We start from the raw sequence: 13,220 nt of genomic DNA, 5'->3' as shown, positions 1-13,220 counted from the left end.
GCTCACCTTCTAATAGTTTTAGTCAGTAACAAGGGTGAAAGCAGGTTAATTCTTGAAGACAGCAAGGGGATATGCTGAAAGGGACAATAGGACAAGGAAGGCCTAAAAGGTGGGGAGGGTATACGTTGGCTTCAGAGAAGAAGACATGCCCCAGGCCGCTTTGACATTTGTCATTGCCAGCCTGGCTCTGGGGAGAAGCCATGAGGATCCTATAGACTTTGAGAACACACCAAATGGCCCCAGCAATGGTAGTAGCCAATAAAACAATGGCAGGTACCAATGGTGGGCAAGAAGGAATTGCTGTAACAGGCCCGACATCCTCTGCAGGTTTTACAGCATGACCGGGGGGGGATTAGATGATACAAGTACTGTGGATCTTTTCAGAACACTGTGTGGCTAAGGCAGACTGTTAAAAACTGCCATTCTTAACAACAAAATATTGGCAGAGTAGTGATGACATTCCAGCACTTTAGGAGGCAGAGGCAGGTGGATCTCTGTGAATCCAAGGTCAACCTGGTCTACAGAGTTAGTTCTAGGATAGGTAGGGCTACACAGAGAAACACTGTCTTGAAAAACTACTAAGTAAATAATAAAGAAACAAAAAATTGGTTGAGTGAATATTAATTTTTCATTTGGAGGAGGAAAGAGAAAGATTTTTTGATGCAATTCTGCTTAAAGAGAACACACAGAGAGATGAATAAAGTCCCAGGATTTCATATCTTAACTAGCATGGCATCTCTATTTTTCTAGACCTGTAAAAACAAGATAACTTTCTAAGGTGGAACCTAACTGTTGGATGTGAAGAAATGCCCTCTGGGAACAGGACTCAAAAGGAATCTTTGTGTTTCTTTCATCAAAAGAATATTTCCCCCAAGGCCCCACATTCATGTGGGAACATCTTTGGGATTCTCTTTGAAAAGTGAACTACATCCTGGATACATGGGTCTTTGTTCTTCTTAAGATTTATTTATTTTTATTTTCTGTGTCTCAGTGTTCAGGGTTTTGACTGCAGGTACATGCATTTTGCACAACGTGTGCCATGTGCCTTTGACAGCCAGAAGGGGGTGTTGGACCACCTGGAACTGGAGTTATACAGTTGTGAGCTGTCATGTGGGTGCTAGGAACCAAACACAGATCCTGCTCAAAAGTAGCTCTTGACCACTGGGCCATCTCTTCCAACCCCATCTACTGGGCCATCACATCTGAACGCCAGGGGAGTGCAGCTGCCTGAAGACACCACTAGAAACCGGAACACAGATGATTTCAAGTGAGAATTTTTTCCCTTAAATAGGATACTTAATAAAGAATTTGCTTAATATTGAACGATGTAGCCAGATTTTAAATTCTCCCAATGTTTTCTTGTAAATATGTTTCTAAATCAGTACTGATTTCTTTGGATTCAGTAAGCGAGGGTCACCATACAGCATCAAGTTATGACAACTGATAATCTATAAACAATGAAGCTTGTAAGCGTGAAGCACACCATTCCACATGATGTTCTTTCAAAGTTTTCCTTTGCAAGTGTGGAAACATGACTTGGAAATTAAATTAAAAGGGGATTTTTTAAAGAACAAAACAATTCCATTCAATATATTAGTTCATGTTAAAAGAAATGACACTATTTTTCCTTATTTTGCTCGTTTGTCTAGTTCATGATTCTAGAAAGAAAGTAAGTTACAAAAATAAACCAGAAGCTGGCGAGACCCAGGAAACAAACAAGCGAACAAACAGGGTTGAGATAGAAGCAGAGGTGATGGAGTGAGGACAGCAAAGGCTTTTGGGGGGGTCAGGATTGCCGGTACCCAGCAGGGATGCCCTGAACAGCACTATAGGTGGGATTTGGCGTGTTAGAGACAGCAGGTGGGAAAGAGGCAGAGAAGCCTAGTATAGGTGAGGGGAAGAGGAATGACAAGCACAGCTCTAAGCTGGCTGGGGGCTGGGGGAGGAATTGAGGGTCTGGGCAGTCGGGATGCTAGGGAAGGCTAAAAGGATGTGGCGGATATAGACCGTGGGCACAGTGAGCATTTCAAATGTTGATAGGCCAGAGGCAGACAGTTGTGGAAGGGACAGCACTCAGGGTGCTGTCTGAGCCACTGCACCATGGGTCAAGAATGCAGGCTGTGTGCCTCACACTCGGCTGTGGTCCTAGCTCAAGGTGGGAGCTCTTCAGGTTACCAAGTACAGTGTGGTAGTGCACTGGCCAATACCATTTCCTTTGATCGCTGTTTGACTCGGGGCTACTCACGTCTCCTTTTCCTCCAATAGCTGAAAGCAGCTTTCTCTACCTCACCCATTCTACAAAGCCAGCCTGTGCTGACTTTCTCAGACAGTAACTTAAAAAAAATCTTAATTGTACTCATATGTGCGTGTGCATGTGTGTGTATGTTTGTGTGTTTGTGTGCCTCTGTGTGTGTGTGCACATGTGGAGGTAAAGACATTTTGGGGGAGATGGTTCCCTCCAACTCTATGGACCCTCCGGATCAAACTTGGGTTATGTAACTCGGTGGCAAGTGGCTCTACTCATGGAAACATCTTATCAGCTCTTCAAGCCATTCTGGCAGGGGATTGATGAATTAGAGAAAGTCATTATGCTGTGATTAATTATTTTTTCTCATTGCTCTGATCAAATACCTGAGAAAAATCTGTTTGAGGAGGGACGAGTTTACTTGGCCCTGCTATACCTGGTTTTTCCCTTGAGTTGTTTGAACGATCTTTTTCTTATTAATAAATTGAGCCTCTTCTTACTTTGCCCTGCCTGAGCATATTGGCAGTGGACTGGTTTTGCTTATGTTTTATTTTCAAGTAAACTTTTTATTGGGCTATCTTTCGGTTATGAAAAAGGTGTGATGCAGACTGGAAGGCTGGGGAACAGTTATTTTCGTCGTCCACTGCAGGGTTCCAGGGTTCTCAAGGTCACCTTCCTTTCTAACATCAGCTACAAAGTTCAGAGTTTACTAAGAACACCTTAAGATTTGTAGCTCACTGGAGAGAACTGTAGAATACACTGTGTCTATTCCATTCAAAGCTGCCATCTTAGCAAAACAACACAAATGGAAATCACCCAAGGGAGGGAAAAGCACAAGGAATCTGAGCACAGGATTTCCACCTGTGTCTCTCAGTGGTGTCAGGGACTGTGGCAATTTCTGATTGGGCAGACACTTACCTAAGCCTGGTGTCCAAGATTTGCAGTGGGGCTCAGGTACATAGTCACAGTTGGCCATCAGTCTCCAGCAGCTCAGAAGGGTAAGCTGATCTGGTGTCATCCAAAGACTGTATTTAATCATACTGTTAGATCATCTGTTATGATACATGCCCCAGGTTAATAAAACAATGTGAATATGCCAGGTGTTTCAGAATTGAAGACTACCTTCCAGGAGCTGAGAAAGCAAGGGTTGGTTCTCTATAGACATGGCAATGAAAGTCCAGACAAACCTCTTCTCAGTAGAGAATTGAAGATAATCAATTCTTCAGTTGTAATAACTACTACCAAAGTCACTTGTGGGCATTAACTTCAATTGCTGCAACAATATTTTAAGGTGTCTGCCCTGACATTCTGTGTCAAAGGAGAAATAAAAAAATGACCCAAGTTACGAAGTCTGACGTTATGGCCCATCCTTCTGTGTGTGTGTGTGTGTGTGTGTGTGTGTGTGTGTGTGTGTGTGTGTGTGTGTGTTGGAAGAGCTTATCTGGATTCTGCACAGTAAATAAACTAGTTATATATGAATTCCTATAGTGTATGAGGTTCTGTATTAACCTATCCATATGCCATTTTTTTCTTTCCCCTGACACATGCTGGGAATCAAATCCAGGGCATCCAGGCCTCATGCATCTAAGGCAAATTGGCAACACTCTACCACTAAGCCTTAATTCTATCCTGAGCATCATTTTTAAAGAAATGTTGTGTTACAGATTGCATTGACACACTACATACTTCTACCTTATGATTGTGCTGAACTTTTTTAGACTTACATGAGCCTTCTGCTCTTTCTTATCATTAAAATATTTCTTATTCATGTCTCGTTAATAATTAAACACAGTTTTCACTCCCCTCAGGAAAACTCATCAACTTACTGATATGCCGATTAGTAATTTATATGAACTCAGAACTCAGTTTTATTTGTACTTTTAGAAAATATTTTTGTTTTATTTTATTTCTCTGAACCTTGGCTGTCTTGGAATTTGGAACCAGTCTGACTTGGAACTTGACTGGGGTGGACTTGAACTCACAGAGATCAGCCTGCCTCTACATCCTGAGTGTTGGACTATGTAAAAGTGTGCACTCCTCCACCCTAGCCTGAGCTCAGTTTTAATTCTCATTAAGTACATGACATCCTACTGTACAGATACTAGCTCAGCAATGTTCATAGCCTCCCTAGTCACAGTCGACAGGAAGTAGGAAGAACCTAAACATCCTTCAGCAGATAATGGATAATGAAAATGTGGAGCATATACACACTAATCAGCTGTGAAGAAAAACGAAATTATGAAATTTGCAGGTAAATGGATAATCTTTAAAGATTATATTGAGTAACCGAGACCTAGAAAAACAAAAACACTGCTCATTCTCTATCATCAACAGTTCCTAGCCATACATCTTCAAATGTGGGTCTATGACATGGAGTAACCCCAGAAGCCAGGACAGTATAAAGGGACCATGAGTGGTGATGGGGAGCTTGGGAAGGGATTAGAAACATAGGTGATATGAAGTGGGAAATGGAAACGTGAACCTCCAACTGTGGAGGAGGGAAGGAAGGTAATACAGAAGGAGAAGGGGGAATGAAGAACAAATGACAGCAAGTTTGTCTGATAAAACCTCTAGGAATCAAGTTCTTTTATATTTACTTAAAATTATAAACACACATTCTATCTGTCGATCATCTATGCCTATCTTCTATCTCTATCATCTGTCTGTCTGTCTATATCTATCATCTAATGCCACACCAAATCCAGTAGATTCTGTGTGACAAATTCCATAGACTGAGGTGATAACTTCAAAAGAAGGAGGTCTCCTGCAAATGGTTGTGGAACTCTTGGCCAGAGAAAAATATTGAACTGTAGTTCTCATGGCAATTTCTGTTTTTCTATTCTTTTCTCATAGTAACAAAATGTTCTTGAAAGCCTAAGCTGACATCTCAAACAAAAGACATAAATGAGAACCATCCCCAGTGATTTTTGAATCATTCACATAATTCACATAAATAAATAGTAATAGTATTGATAAAAACTTTCCCAACAATAAAATTTCATATGGTTGTACATGTGTGATTGAGAGTGGTTTTAATGTTTGGTAAAGAAGGATTTTTGATAAGAAAAAAAGTTAAAATTGATCTATTTCAAAGACTCACAAGAACTAGGCAACAGAGTCAAACAATTGGGAACTAGGTGATAGATGTCAAACAATAACTAACCATAAAAATTTATTAATGTGATTTTAGAAATAGGTGGTTAGCTATGGTTAGCCTTGAATGATTTTTTAATTTATAATTTTTATTAGCCTTGGATAAGTTGTGTTTGTGCCTAGTAAGGATGATGTCATTTGGGTATTGCTTTACTGAACACAACCCCTAAGATGATATTTGTTTTCATTATACAAAGCCTTGCTTGAGAACTGTAAAATACACTCAGATTCAAACTGCCTCTGTGTTTGCTTCTGTTTGTCACTGCCTAATCTTTACCCACCTAGTCTTCGGGAACCCTCATCCCAGGGACCCCCATACCTGGCTGGGGTGGTCCATGGCTATCTATCTATCTATCTATCTATCTATCTATCTATCTATCTATCTATCTATCAATCAAAGGTAAGCCACTTGGATTGACAATATTACCTACAAGAATGATAGACTAACAAAACTCCCAGTACCAGTACCAGGCATGAGGAACCCTCATGAGTGGTTGGTCAGGGTAGTCCAAATAATATAGACTATCAAGTCTCATTTTGTTTTAAACAAGAACAATGCAGACCCTTCCCTGAAAGGTGCAGCAGACAACTGTTGCAGAGCAGAGCTAAGGAGAATGTTGTTAGGTGGGTTATAGCAATTAGCAAATTGAAACCTCAGGCACCACAGGCAGTGGATAATGGAATGAAACTAAAGCCAAGTCAGGAAACAAGAACTGTGTGTTCTCAACATTTGAAATAGTTTTAAATAAGCCTGATCTGGGAAGGCTGGCTGAGAGCATCTACATGTACACATTTCCAAGGAGATAGCAATTAAGTCACTCCTACCCAGTACATGTTATGATGAGAAAACTGGAGCCTGATGTTAGGGGCAAAATTAATAATAGCAGCAACAATAGCTACTACTTATTAAGAGGTTTCTAGGTGGCAGGTAGTGTTAAACACAGATGCATTAGGTCATTTACTCCTCAGATTAACAAGACAAGGGGTAATTGTATATTTCTTCTGTAAATTGAGGATTACAGTTTATCATCAATATTAAATAACTCAACCAAGGATATACAATTGCAAACTGTTGTAACCAGGAGTTGTGTCAAAGGAATCTATATCTAAACTTTCCACCTTACCACTATGTGCTATGTCTTAGCAAGAACCAACAGCCAACGATGGAACCATAAGAGAGACCTATTTTTCTATTATTATAAATTGAAAAAATTCAAAAAAAATAAAACCATGCTCTTACATCTCATGGTTAATTAGCCGGGCGGTGGTGGCGCACGCCTTTAATCCCAGCACTCGGGAGGCAGAGGCAGGCGGATCTCTGTGAGTTAGAGGCTGGGCTGGACCAACAGCCTTGAAAACAATACAGAGAAACCCTGTCTCATAAAAACCAAAACCAAAAAAACAAAAACAAAAAAGCATCTCATGGTTAATTATACTAATATTTTTCTGGGAACAACTATGTTGCCTGGCAAAAAGAAGAGGTAGGACAGCTAGCAGTATCACAGAAGGCAGCTGTCTTAGGGTGTCTATTGCTGTGAAGAGACATCATGACCACAGCCCTCTAAAAAAGGAAAACATTTAATTGGGGCTGGCTTATGGATTCAGAGGTTTAGTCCATTATTGTTATGGTGGGAAGCATAGTGGTGTTCTGAAGAGGAGCTGAGAGTTCTACATCTGGATCTGCAGGCAGCAGGAAGAGATTGCCACATTGGGGGTGGCTTAGCATCTGAAAACTTAAAGTCCACCCTTAGTGGCTCACTTCCTCCAACAAGGCCATACCTGCTCCAACAAGGTCACACTTCCCTGATAGTGACACTCCATATGGTCCTATGGGGACCATTTTTCTTCAAATTACCACAGCTTCCTGCGGATCATTGGGCTTGCTTAATAACAGCCCCTCTTGGGGAAATCAATTTAGTCCTTTGGCAGGAAAAACTTGGCTCCTGTAACAGAGGCATTCATGCATTCCTGAAGGCTCTATCCCTATGACCCAAACATCCCCCAGCAGACCCCATTTCCTACTACTGCTGCTTTAGAAGCTGAGTATCAGCACACACTTTCATGGGGACACACCATAGTCAAACCATAACATTTGGTGTATATGATTTATGATGTGTGGTCAAGGGAATTGAAGACTGATTTAGAAAACCATCAATATGCATTACATGCAAAAAAACTGTAGAGCACATGTAGTCTAGTTTTTAACTAAAGCAGAAATATAAAAAAACATACATATGTATTAGAGTTCTCTAGAGGTACAGAACTTATAGACTGTATATATTAGAATGACATGCAGGTTGTGGTCCAACTAGTCCAATATTGGAAGTTCCAAGAATTCAGTAGTTGTCCAGTCTGTGAGGCTGGGTATCTCAGCTTGTCTTCAGCATACAACAGAATTCCAAAGAAGTAGGCTAGATCCTGGAAGCAAACTAGATGCCCCACAACTGAAGAGTGGATAGAGAAAATGTGGTACATTTACACAATAGAGTACTATTCAGTGGGAAAAAAACCAATGGAATCTTGAAATTTGCAGGCAAATGAAAGGCACTAGAAGAAACCATCCTGCGTGAGGTAATCCAGTCACAAAAAGAGAAATATGGTATGTATTCACTCATTTATGGATTTTAGACATGAATCAGGGGAGTGACATCATACAATCCCACTGCCAGAGAGTCTGGGAAACAGAACCTTTATCCAGCAACTGATGAAAGCAGAGGCAGATACCCACAGACAAACACTGAACTGAAGTCCTGGAATCCTGTGTCAGAAAGGGAGAGCTGATGGGAAAAGGAGTTAAGAGTGGGCTGGTTTAACCCACAGAAACAGTTTACCTGAACAAGGGGTAGCTCTTGAACCCCAGGTCTATGGCTATGTGGAAAGCATGGGACTGACCCAGACCCCCTAAATGTAGGTGTCATTGTGGAGGCCTAGGTAATCTATGGGACCTTGGGTTGTATTTATCCCTGGCGTACAAATAGACTTTGAGTGCCCATGCCACAATATGGAATGCTCTCTCAGTCTCAGCCAGGACTGGTGGTCGGAGTGGAGATCGGGTGGGGGACTGGGGAACCTGGTGGGGAGGGTGAGGGAGGAGGGAAAGGATAGGGTGCTGGGATTGTCATGTGAAACAAACTTATTTCTAACTAAAATTAAAAAAATGTTGGAAAAAACCCTATAATGTTACCCGGAATTCCTTGGGAAGTAAACGTATGCAGAAATCAGTTCATCTTCATCAGAAATGCTATTGCAGGGACCTGATCAGAACATTCCTGCCTGAACAAACAGAAAGCGTCTTTCAGTCTTCAAAGGACTTCCAAAGTTAACAAGTCTACTGTGTGGGGAAAGATCTTCATAAGGAAAAAGCAAACAAACAAAAAAACAAAACAGAGCAGCTTGAAAGTAGAGACAGGTTCTTTCCCTTCCTGTCATGGTGGCCATAGATCTTACTGTACTTTCCCTCCTGGCTTGCCACCATGGCCCATTTATTTACAGAGATGCTCCTTCAGTCTCACTCAACTTCTGGACTTTGGACCACTGAATTAAAAACTTTATGTGCAACTGACACAGGCAACTTTTGCTTGTCAGACAAGCATATAAATAGAGAAAGAAACACATACTAGAAAACCATTGAGCAATAAAAAATGAACAAATTACAATTATAGGGGTATGAAATAACACGGATTTCTAACATCATATTTACCAATATTCAGTAATATTTTAAAAAAAGAAGCCAGATTCAAGTAGTGGACTGAAGAATAAATTATGGAAAGTGCCAAAACTAGACAGTCAATAATATTTAATTGTTCATGTTATATATAAATGTGTATGTATGTATTTTTTTTGAGACTGGTCATTGTATTCATAGATGTGCTTGCCTTTGCCACCACACCCTGCCAAATGATCATGAGTTGGGAGAGGGGATAAAGAAGAATGAGAAAAATTAAAATCAAAATACAGTTGTTCATAGGAAGAACATTATTTTGACTATCAAGGAACAGGTGGACTTAAAAAGAAAAAGGTACAAATCAACAACTAAGAAGGTGTATGGGTAAAATTATCTTCTTTGGGCAGTATAAAGTGTTGTGTCATCTAATACACTTTAATAAGACATAATGCAGAAATTGTCTCTCCCTAAAATACAATTTCACTTTAGAAGGCAGATCCTGAGGGGAAATTACACACTCCATGAGTAGTCAGTCTCAGGGAAGGCTCAGTACCATCTCCTATCGGCATCTCTGCAGATGGTCGGTCTAGAATTGCAAACCTATCTTACCCACTTTTTCTATTTTCAAGCTGAGTCATGCTTTCTAGAAAACTTCAAATTTGTTATTTGAAATGAAAATATTTGAAGTCAAAGGCCATTTTCCTGTATATGTGATTACTCTAAAAATTATCAGGACACTAGGTTGAAGGAGGTCCAAGAATCAGAAACTAGGTTCAAGTTCAATGATAATAACTTACTCAAAGAGTAAAACCAAATTCTAGGCTAGAAATCTCTCCCTGACTGTGGCATGACATCTTTAATTTTCACAAGATCCTATAAATCAGGTAACAATCTCTTTTTATGCACACAGGGCTTAAGATTCTGAGTAATCAAATGATTTATCTAAGAAAACAGGTTGGAAGTGAAAAGATCAAGCAGGTGATTCCGGGGCCCAAAGTTGTTGCTCTTTCTCTAATAGCCCCAAACCCTGAACTATGGATAGGAAAATAAAGTGGTGAGTCACAAGGGACAGATGAACTGGGGAGACTTGTCACTGCTTAGATTTGGGGTGTAATGGAGGAGGAGAAATTGAACTTAGTTCTGAGGTTAGCCTTCTCTTGCTCCTGGTAGGCTATCAACAGTAGAACAAGCACTTAGAAAATCCTGGGAAAGACAGAGGAGTGGAATGCAGCTCAAGTCTCCAAAGATGACTTCCCAAGACAGGGCTTTCAGAAGCATTGCTAGAATAATTGGCTTGAAGATATTCACCCAAAGAACGGTCAACACTGCCACCTTGGCTGCCACTGGGCATCAGGCTGGGAGCCTGCTTATGGCAACCATCACAATTCCTTCCAGGTGCCCGAGAAGCTGAAGAATGGAGAGAGAATCCAATGAACTGCATGTTTCCACACCCTGATTCAAAAGGCAGTGTGGTCAAAAGGCAACCTTCCCACAGTGGCGAGTCCGTCCATTCAACAGGAGCTAATGAGTATTCTGAGCCACGACTGTAAAGAAATCTGAGAAATACAGTTTCATTTCCCAATCTTTGCTGCTAAATTGAAAAGGGGAAAGGCACAATACTGTATGCTGGCAGAAAGATGATGAGCAATCTAAGCCATTTTATTGTTGGAGGTTTCTAGTCTGCAGGACTATGGGTTCTGGTGGTGAAGGTGCTCTTTAGTGAACTTAGAGACATGGGAAGAATTCTTAAAAGACAAATAGTGAATTTGGTATGTGAGGCTTCTGTGATATGTTAAATGGATGCCAATTAGGCTGGGAGATGGGCAGAAGCAATCTGAAAGTGTATGTGCCTGAGACCAACTATGTGAAGGACTCTGCATAGATGAAATCCAAAAGCACAACTGATTTGGTCTATGCAGGAAAAGTTAGCTCCATGGTAGAACTTGTTAACCAGTGCCTGGTTTTCTCCTCCAAAGGCAATTTCTTTTAAAATGGAGTTTTCCAGAAACTAGGTAGAGCAAGAATTCAACTGATGCTGGGAAAATATACTTAGAGTTTCAGAGTGAAGTTTTATGAAGATGAGGTATCATGATATATATTTTAAAAATACTGTTGCACCTTATTTTCATTTATTAATTTAAAAATTGGAACAAGACATGCTCCTGGAATCGTATTAAATGACAAAAAGTCAGAGATTAAGCCTTAGACACTCTTTCCATTACTTCCACCCAAGGTCACTTTATGTGATATAGGACATTTATATGATATGGACATTTAATTTGGAGGAAATTCATGAATGTACTCAAGGATGTGGGTCACTCATGAGAACTCCATGCTTCATGTAGCCTTCTGCAATGTCTTCACCATTCTCATACATTTCATCAGTTACATATGGTCCCTCCCTTTCCAAACCTCTTCCCTGGGGGCCTCTCATGATGCTTTCTACTCTTGTTCAGGGTTCATGTCCCTGCCTGGTTGTTTTTGATTGGAAACAACAGACTTTGGGGGAACTACGCTTTCTTCCTCCCCTATATTCCTAAATGGCTTCAGGAAAGGCTAACCCTTCTGAGTTCTTACTGCTCTGTAAGTGTCCTTATTCATGTCTATCTTTAACTGGAATGCAGATTCTCTCATTTTTTTTCTCTTACAATACAATGCACCATGGCTTCGGAGAGCTGTCACAATAATTTAGTCAGAAAACAGGCAAATACTACTTACTATCTGAAAAGCTCAGAACGTTAAATGTTAGTTTCTTCCAAGTTGACTTTGAGACTTCTCTCTTGAAAGGAGAACCCTGGTGCTGGAAAGTGAGGCTTCCGTCCGAGTCAAACAAGACTCAATAAAGATATGGAGCCAGAATGCACCAAACCGAAGGGCTTTGTGCTTACAGGTCTGTGAGAGGCTGGGGTGCTAACCAAAAGTCTTGATGCCGCAGGAAGCACAGCTGGCTGGTAGGGAGTGACTGAGACTCAGAGGAGAGCAGGGAGCAGAGTCATGGTATTAACCTTCTGACAATGGAGTGGCTACTTTGAAGATCCCACGTGGTGTGCAAAACCTCTTAACAAGGGTCTGGTGTTGACTGTTAGGTTGTTTTCATGGATTGCAGCTGTGAGCTACCTTGGTTTAGAGTTTACTGAGATGAAGACCATATGGGCTATATTACAAATAACCGCACAGGAAGGAGTAGTTTTAACTAGATCAAAGGTGATGGCCCACTATAGGGTTTCAAATAACTTGTGTCACCGAAAAATTGATGATGAGGCTGCAATTAAAGTAAATGAATTCATGACCTTCCTGTGCCTTGGCATCATTTTTTTAAAATCATAAGGCATTCTTGATTTGAGTGGCAGACATATTAGCAATAAGCAGAATAGTTTCATTAAAACAGTTGTTTAATGGGGGGTAGTGATGTTCATGGAGCTTGCAAATTAATAAGTATAATGTGTGTCACCAATGGGAAGCAGTGGTTGTAATCAGAGAAGTAGGGCAGGAAGTTATGGTAAAAATCTTGGAAAGGGTAGAATGTAAAGGTTTCCAGGGGAGGATGGTCTTTTTTCCAGATGTCAAAGGGGGGTGATGGACACAGAACAGTTGTGGAACTCTAATGTGTGGTACAACCACACAAACGGAGAAGTCATGATGGCTGGTGCTGCAGCAGTCATTGCCTGGACCTCTCCTTGGGTAGATATCAGTAGACAGCTGCTCACAGGGATTCCAGAAAGTGGGATCATAAATTTCCTAGAGCTAGGGCTATAAATGTAGCTCTTGCTGATACCAGCCAGCATGGTGTCTAGCCTCTCCTTAGCAGTTTAAACTTTAGCTCAAGCAGTCAGAGAATACTGCAGATCTCCAAAAGTCAGGTCCAGACTGAGAAAACCTCTGTAAAGATATAGTATGCTTTAAAAGGTGTTTATGTACTGGAGAAAGAAAAGAAAAAGGGTGTAGATAGTCACACAAAAAAGTTTAAAAATAATAAAGTGAAGTCTTTAAAGAGAGAATAAAGTAATATAAAAGGAATGTCAAGCAAGAATGGGAAATACCATAATACAGGGTACCTGAATCCTATATGCTGCTTTGTTGATTTTGCATTTTTTTGAATGCTGATGAACAAAGGACAAAATACTGCTGGGAGGCATTGGATTCTAGAAATAACTGTTA

At 40.6% G+C, this 13,220-nt stretch overlaps 1 long non-coding RNA gene across 1 annotated transcript; it reads right to left on the bottom strand.

Moving 5' to 3' along the window:
• Positions 1-950: 950 nt before the first annotated feature.
• On the bottom strand, positions 951-12,075 carry LOC110343341. Its single transcript, XR_002385598.2, has 3 exons — positions 11,781-12,075; positions 3,164-3,270; positions 951-1,239 (listed from the first exon to the last, which is right to left on the bottom strand). It is a non-coding gene; the product is annotated as an uncharacterized LOC110343341 (long non-coding RNA).
• Positions 12,076-13,220: the final 1,145 nt, after the last annotated feature.

Source organism: Mesocricetus auratus, unplaced genomic scaffold (assembly GCF_017639785.1).
Source record: "Mesocricetus auratus isolate SY011 unplaced genomic scaffold, BCM_Maur_2.0 Super-Scaffold_100019, whole genome shotgun sequence".
Taxonomy (NCBI): Eukaryota; Metazoa; Chordata; class Mammalia; order Rodentia; family Cricetidae; genus Mesocricetus; species Mesocricetus auratus.
This window is presented reverse-complemented; position numbering and strand designations above follow the sequence as displayed.